This window comes from Micrasema longulum, unplaced genomic scaffold (genome assembly GCF_059751315.1).
Source record: "Micrasema longulum isolate JH-2025_06_02 unplaced genomic scaffold, ASM5975131v1 h1tg001969l, whole genome shotgun sequence".
Lineage (NCBI taxonomy): Eukaryota > Metazoa > Arthropoda > Insecta > Trichoptera > Brachycentridae > Micrasema > Micrasema longulum.
In genome coordinates this window covers 287,683-295,683 of record NW_028279142.1, presented here as the reverse complement: position 1 = coordinate 295,683, position 8,001 = coordinate 287,683, and the positions used below count along the sequence as shown (strand labels likewise).

The 8,001-nt window shown below is 44.2% G+C and overlaps 1 protein-coding gene across 3 annotated transcripts in view; it reads left to right on the top strand.

Moving 5' to 3' along the window:
- The first annotated feature begins 249 nt into the window (after nucleotides 1-249).
- The window catches only part of LOC148273376 (uncharacterized), a 182,252-nt gene continuing 174,500 nt past the window's right edge, over nucleotides 250-8,001 (top strand). For 2 of the 3 annotated variants that reach the window (XM_088238785.1, XM_088238780.1), the window contains exon 1: nucleotides 250-519. The gene's annotated coding sequence lies outside the window, so the exon portion shown is untranslated. The remainder of the gene's footprint in view (nucleotides 520-8,001) is intronic. The other variant, XM_088238781.1, reaches the window with a different exon arrangement.

Here is an 8,001-nt window from a genome sequence, read left to right as displayed (position 1 = left end):
TGCTTTGAACATCACCAATTGAATGCTGGGAGTAATAAAATAATTGTTTTTTTTTGGTCAAGACTGTTCATTATCCAGAGACCGCATGGTGGCCCCGCGAAGCCATACGCCTGTATCTGCTCGCATGTTCCATCGCATGTTGTCCGCCATCACATAGAACACAGTATGGGTTAATTTAAATATAACCCGATGGATCCACCACGTGACCGGCGTCTGTTTATTTGTCTCAGCCTCTCCTTCCACGTCCACGAGTCTGCACCCGCCGTTACTCTCGGTCGCCGGTTATCGTTTGTCACTTGTCGATTCCCGCGTTTATTTGTCATTTTCCGACAACAAGATGGCGGCCAAGTGTGCGCAAGATGGCAGGAGTTTGTTTATGTTTTGCGAGGAAATTAAACGCTTTAGCCAGTTTTATCGACAAAGTTTGGGACCGAGAAGGGATATATTGAATTAAAAGCGATGTGTTAAGTGATATACTTTATGAACAAAAGGATAAATTAAGGAAAAACTTTGTGTGGCGTGAGTTTTTCTCCGAAATGTGATTGTTGAAATACGATGATTGGCTTTGAACCGGATTAAAATCTTATGGTTTTAATCAGAGTTTTGAGATCGATAATAGCATGCATATTAAGTTCGTGGTTATATTTATATTAAACTAATGGTATTTTTTTGTATCTATTAGAGACAAATCTTGAAATCCTTTTACGTGACTGAAAAGCATTTTTTTTAAAATTTCTGAAACGAAACGGAATAGGTTGGTACCCATATACTTGAACATATTTTTATGAAACATCTTACCGAGTTAAAAAGACTTTTAAAATTATATCATGGCGTTATCAAAATGCGAATATTGAGATATTTTTTAATAAATTAAAGAAACACACATCTTTTGTTAAAAACGTAAAGTCATTTATCTAATACTTTTAATACAAAGTTACAATGCAATATAAGTCAATGGGCACGTCATCATAGCCGTATAAAATACAAAAAAAAATTGATTCGTGCATTATCTATAGGTAAAACAAAATAAAAGACTTCCTATTTCGAGCAATAAATTATTCAATAAGTTGGTTCATGTAACTACTACATAAAATTGATTGTTATAGTTTTTTTAGTACCCGGTAGGTACCTACTTTTAACTAGAAATCCCTATTTTAATAATCAATAGTTAGGCACATTTTTGATACTTCATTAGTGAATTTAAAAAATCAGAAATATTTTATTCGTCGTTGTATTTTGACGCTGTAGAGTAATTTAGGGTCCGGGAAAAACGACATAGTGGTTTTAAAAATACTGATATTCTTAATAATTCAACAGTCAATCAATATCTTATATCTAATAATATCATCTACCTACATTCATCCATATCTAAGACTTTAGTTAATCTCTCCTGTTAACCTTTATGTGTCATCGCTCTTACTAGCCAACGGTTATTTTAGAACATGCGCGGTCTCTTCCTGTAACTTCAAACTACCTAAGTACTGAATATACTAACTTCTAGCAATAATTCCAAACCACAGGTAGTACCGAAACTTTATTATTAAAATCCAGTATTACTTACCATCAATATTCTGAGTACCTACATCCAAATCGTTTAAAGAATTATTCTCTCCGCCAACTCCCGGAAACGACGTGATGTTTTGTTGCATAAAAAGGAATAAAAAAGCCGAAAATATAATATAATGAAGTGTGTTAACAACCATCTTATAACAGCCCTGTAATGCCTAGATTTTTTCAATCGCTTTTAAAAGAAGTTCTCCATCTATGTTGATAAACAGTATAATCTATAATATTTATACATCAATTTAGGTAGGTAATTTGGTATGTGGTATATCGAAACCGAGTCTACAAGGGCTCACAAAAATTATTAGCGTTTTATTTGATTCAAAATATCCTCTTATACTTCAGTCTTTAAATACAATTTTTTTTGTAATTATAAATAATACTTTGTTTTTAACAACTATTTTCTTACTATTATTATTTTTTCCACCCACCGGTTTCAAAGCAAACAAGCTTCTTCGTCAAGGTTTACGTAACTAATGAATCAATTCCTATTTTATTTTTATCATGTTCACTAAATACTACACGTGGACCCAACAAATCAAGTCTTTTTTTCCTTACAAGGGTGGTAATTTGATATCAATATTTTCGAAGCTAGACAAGAGAGAACTAAAAGAAATATTGTTTGTTTGGTTATTAATTATTTTTTTCATATTATGAATCGCTTTTTTAATTTCAAAGTTGTCTAATTTTAAAATTTTATTTTCAATATGAAATACTTTTAATCCAGTGTCTTTATTGAATTTATGATTATTTTCTATCAGATGATTTGCGAATTCGGAAAAATTATTATTATTTAAGCATCTTAAGTGTTCTTTTACTCTTATATTGAAGTTTATTTTAGTTTTTCCAGTGTAGATTAAATCGCAATAATTACAATTTAATTGGTATATCCCAGATATATTATATTTATGGACTTTGTCTTTTGTTTGCTTTGAAACCGGTCAGTGAAAACAAAGTTGTTTTATTTATTTTATTACAATGAATAACCACAAAGTTAGTGCCTCAAATATAAACTTTACATATTTTTTAAATTCTTTAACAGAGAAATAAAATTCAATACATTTTAATAAGCTTACAGCTTAACAGCGATTAGTGGAAAAATATCATGTGTTTTTTTTGTATTTGTGTATTTATATGTAACTCCATTTAAATATTTTTTTTAAATTACCAACATTACATATAAGATTAAATAGTTCCAGGTGCTTCAACAAATGTCAGTGTGTATTTATATTTTCCATCTAAACCAAATACAGTTGAAAGGGGGGGGTGCAACAACTGAATCCAATTATTTTGATTGACTCAATTAATTCGTCCTTGGATTATATTGTAGTCACTTCCTATACTTCACGTCCCTTCTCCCTGATTTGAATACACATTTTGCAGATTCGAAATATACGCAAAATCATAACGAATCCTCTATTGAAAATTAATTTGGCATGCGTACGTGTCGTTATAGTGAACGAACGTTGCTGTAAGATTAAGTTTAGTTAATTGAAGCCAGTTGCACCAGAAAAGTCAAATGAAATCATAGTTGCATTTTCATTCAAATATATAAAATTTCATGCATAAAAAAAGAAAACCTGATTAAATATAAAAATGTTCTCATTTTGACATAAAAGCAACAAGTATTTTTTTTATTGAATTTTTGTGGAGGAATTTGACCTTCGAAGAGTTTTCCTTTTTGTAATCCTAAAAAGTACTATATTTCTCAAAGTTTTAAGCGAGGAAATGAGCTGCAGGTCATAGGCAGAGCTAACGAGGGCCGCACCAGACAGACCGGAGTAGTGGCGAAAAAGATTCACAGCTTTACTGCAAACCAATCCATTTTAGAGGATTTTAACCAGTGCTCTATCACAAATAACTATCGACGTACTAATTTATTTATTTGTTAACTTACACGCCCTACGGGCTTTTCCATATTTTAGAAATTACATTCAAGTGCAGCAGTGAAACAAAGGTATGTAAATTTAGTTAAAATTAAAGATAACATAATAAAAACTAAAAGATACAATAATAAGTAAAAATTAGGAAATGTACCAACATAGGTATATGGGTACATAGAAAAATATTGAATAAATTTACTTATGAAAACATACACACATACACACACACACACATATACATACATGCATGTACATATGTATACATACACATACATGCACATACATATACATACACATAAATTTATACATTATTATAGAGATGCATGAGAAAAAATAATAACTAATAAGTGTAACGTACGCGTTACCACGATGAAAGTTTCGCCGGTTCGTCACCCGCGTCTGCCGCAGTCAAGCTTCCCGGCGTAAGTGGGAAGCCGCCCTCCCAGACAGAGCCAAAGACAAAGTCGGAAGGTAGGAGCACAGCTGCGCCGACCGCAAGTCAACCTCAATAGCCCTGAAAAGGACTTTCCACCCGGTCCAAGTGGTGCAGAGAGGCGAAGGCAGTCAGCAGGCAGAGCGGAGCGAAGAGCGAAGTGCAGGAAGGCGAACAGGACGGAGAACGGAATAAAACACGTGTGAACTGTTCAGAGTTAGGAACTCAACTGATTTATTCCTACAAAATAATCGCCTTATAAAGCGGTGCGCGTCGGGCTCCGTGAGTCGGCCATCCCACCCGCGCCGGCTGCCTCGGAGTGGTGGGGGTAGTTCTCCCCCGCCACTCGCTACATGCCGCTGGCCGCAGGTGGCGTAAATACGGGCGCTCAATGCCCGTACGGGCCATTTCGTCGGCAGCCGCGACGCGCGCAACATGACAATACAATACACAATATAGGCAATACAATATAGGCCCTTTTCAGGGCCTTACAAACATGAAATACATAAATACATACATAAAGATTAATCCCTGGCTATATTCCCCCGGTATTACTGAGGCCAGGCTCGAAAGCGAATCATTTATCTTTATTGGGAGCCTAGCGCTCAGTCACACAAATACCGGGTTCCTAGCTACGTTTATTAATTCACACATTTACATATATCATTTACATTACTTTCATTTGTCCATTCTAACGTTCTTTGCGTGTCCGGAACACTCCCCCCGTGCAGCTCGCCTGTACCGAAGCTTCCTACTGGACACGCTGATTAGTTCTCTTCTTTTCTTTCGGAGGACGCGATCTTTCCCCAGATGACAGGCGCTCGTCCGCGCCGTTCGTTGTTCGGGCGATGTGCCCCGTAGTGATCCCTTTTCCGCCACCGGTAATGACCATCGCTGGTCCTATGATTTCGAGCCCGCGATGGGCAACCGGCGGCATTCTGATCGATGTTTTGGCCTCAGTGTGTTGACCCATAAGTGAGGGCCGCGCCTTGCTGCGCGCCCTTTTCCTTGACCACTCGCCTTTCGTTGACTTTCGAAAGCGTGGTCTGCCGGAGTCTAGTCCTGATCTTGTGAGATTCGGGCTCCCCCCGTCACAAGCACTCAAGTACTCGGCTGTCCTTGGTTGAAGTCTCATCGTGCGTGATCCCGCAACGTGGCTTCGAGCCACAGTGTCGACTCCCATGGAGTTTACTGTGGCAACTTTTCTTAAGAGCCCCCTGTCGACTCGATCTCGTGATGAGCTGCTTGGCCGCTCCGCCACGTGCACATCTGCAGCACGGCACCATTTTACTGTTGTTGCTCCCACAAAGTTCGCCGCAAGATTTTTATCCGAATCTCGCTGGCTGGATAAACTTGTCGGAAGCTCAATTGCGCGCACATCCGTAGCGCGGCTTCGCTCGTCGGTGATTACCCCCCGGGAGTCCCCATTGAGGCTTCTTTCTTCTGGTGAGCTGTTCGGCAGCTCCGCCGCGCGCGCATCCGCAGCGCGGCTCCGTTCAACGGTGTCGGGATTGAATTTAGGGTGCACGGTACCTCCATAGGTAACCGAACCCAAGGCAGTCTCAACTGTCAACTGCCCATCAGAATGTAACACCGGAGGGCCGGTTGACACCATTAGGGTGGCGTAGTCAAGACCGATTAGCATCTGCGGTTTGACTCCACTTCTGCTTGTCAACGCGTTCCTTGCATTCTGATGCGGCAAGTTCATTACTCGCATTGTTCGAGCGTGGACGTCAAATTCCTTGTCCTTGCTCACAATAGTCATTGCAACACGTCTTGAATGTAGCGTGTCCGATTTTCCATTCACGCCGGTAATTTTGAGATTCTCAACATCTCCTGTTGCCCCAATAGCACGGGCGACATTCTCCTCGAGGAGAGTAACTGACGATCCTTCGTCCAGAAGAGCGTGGATTTTCACGATTCCACGCGGACCCTTCAAGGCTATCGGCACGACCTTGAAGGTAATTGGTACATCTGTCCACCTAGTTAACAACACTTGTTCACTCTGCTCGTGGACAAGTTCACTTTGTTCGTTTACGTAATCACTGTTTTCGTACACAGATTCACTTTTTTCGTACACAGGTGCATTTTCCTTCCGGTCACTACGACCCTGGTGGAGCGCTCGATGGTGCCGGCCGCGGCACTCATTACACTTGGCCTCCACGCAGCTGTTTGATTTGTGCCCCGATCCCAGGCACAGGTAACACACATCTTTGGCTCGCATAAATGACCACCTCTCGTTCACTCTTTTCCGCAGAAACTTCTGGCACTGTGACATCTCATGTCCACCGGCCTCACAACACAGGCACTTCCTTTCTTGAGTAAGTAGTACGTGTCTTTCCTGCGCGTATTTCCTCTCTACTCTCGGAGGTTCTGTATTGATACCGATGCAGCCCGCGTTCGGTATTGCCCCAGTCAGCTTGGATAGCCACAGTGCCAAGTCTCTGGGCGTAGCCTTCTGACAGATATCTGCCCGCGACATGATCCACATCATGCGCTCAACCCGTGGCAGCTTTTGCGTCATCTCAGACAGTAGCTTCGGAGAGGAGAGGTGTGTCCCATCGAAGCCTTCCACTGTCGACACGACGTTCCGTATCGCGACTGCAAAGTCAGTCAGTGACTCCAGGGATGCGTTGTCGGCCAGTTTAGGGAGCTTTCTGATCCGCTCCAGCACTCTGTCCACGACGATCTCCGGATGTCCAAAGGCGGCTTCCAGCATCTGCATAATGTCCGGCACGTTTTGCGGATCCACCAGCAACGATGACACAGTGGCCTTGGCCCGTCCTGTGAGGGCTCGTTGCAGGCGGAGAATGTTCTCCGCGTTTGTAAGAGAGCACATCTGTGTCGACTGGTCAAATTGCGCCTTAAATATCCGCCATTCTAGTGGGTCCCCGGAGAATTGTGGCAGATCCCTGGCGCCTGTTTGCCTCGCCATGAACGTGTGCCACTCCGGTTGCTGCCCATATTTTGTCATATGCTCGCCATTGGCACCTGGCGGCATATATTCTGTGGGCAGCCCTTGCTGGGCCCACGTGCTCACTGGGTCACGGTCACCGTAGCCCCCCAATGGTATTGTACGTGCTGCTGCGGGCTCACCTGGCCCGGCAGCGTAGCGTACGGTGGCGTCCTGTCTACGGTTGTAGACAGGTGGCTCCTTGTTTTCCCGACGCTGCACATCGTAGCGGCTCGGGAGTGGTTGCGCTGCCTCGGGGTCATCCATCCTGGCAGCGGGGTGTGTGGCGGCGGCCTCTCTCCCATTGAAGACTCTAGCCGCGCCCTCGGTCGGGTGCCTCCAGACATTCCGGCCCTTCATCGGGCTGTGGTCGTTGTAGCGGTCCGATGGCTGTGCGTGCGCCGCTCCGGTGTCCTCCGGATCAGCGGCGTAGCGTGCAGTGGCTTCTCGTCCAGAGAAGGCTGTGGTTGCGACAGGGCGCCTTCCTAGGGCCCCATCTCTCACCCGGCTGCTGTCGGCGTAGCAGCTCGGCGGAAGTGTGTACGCCGCTCCGGTGTCCTCCGGATCAGCGGCGTAGCATGTGGTGGCTTCTCGTCCAGAGAAGGCTGTGTTTGCGACAGGGCGCCTTCCTAGGGCCCCATCTCTCACCCGGCTGCTGTCGGCGTAGCAGCTCGGCGGAAGTGTGTACGCCGCTCCGGTGTCCTCCGGATCAGCGGCGTAGCGTGTGGTGGCAGCCTTCCTTGCACTGAAGGCTACGTCGGCCCTGGACGCGTCCAAAGGCGGCTTCTGAGCAGGTTCTGACGTCCCGTGTGATGTGAAGCCTCTCGCGTCGTCCTCGGCAGTAGACGTCTGAGGCAGTGCTACGCCTCGACTGGCATCTTCCCTCGCGTTGGCGGCCTTTAGCGTGGCGATGATTTCGTTGAGGCTGTTCACCTGTCTGTTGTGATGCTCCTCACGTTCGGCCATGTGTCGGCGAAGCGTTGCCGACGAGATGGACCGCTCCGAGGGTGAAGATTCCTGGTCCGAGTCCTGTTGTTCCATGGGAGGCCCTTGTTGGGGCTCCTGATGGGGCGCCGTTCGTTGTTCGGGCGATGTGCCCCGTAGTGATCCCTTTTCCGCCACCGGTAATGACCATCGCTGGTCCTATGATTTCGAGCCCGCGATGGGCA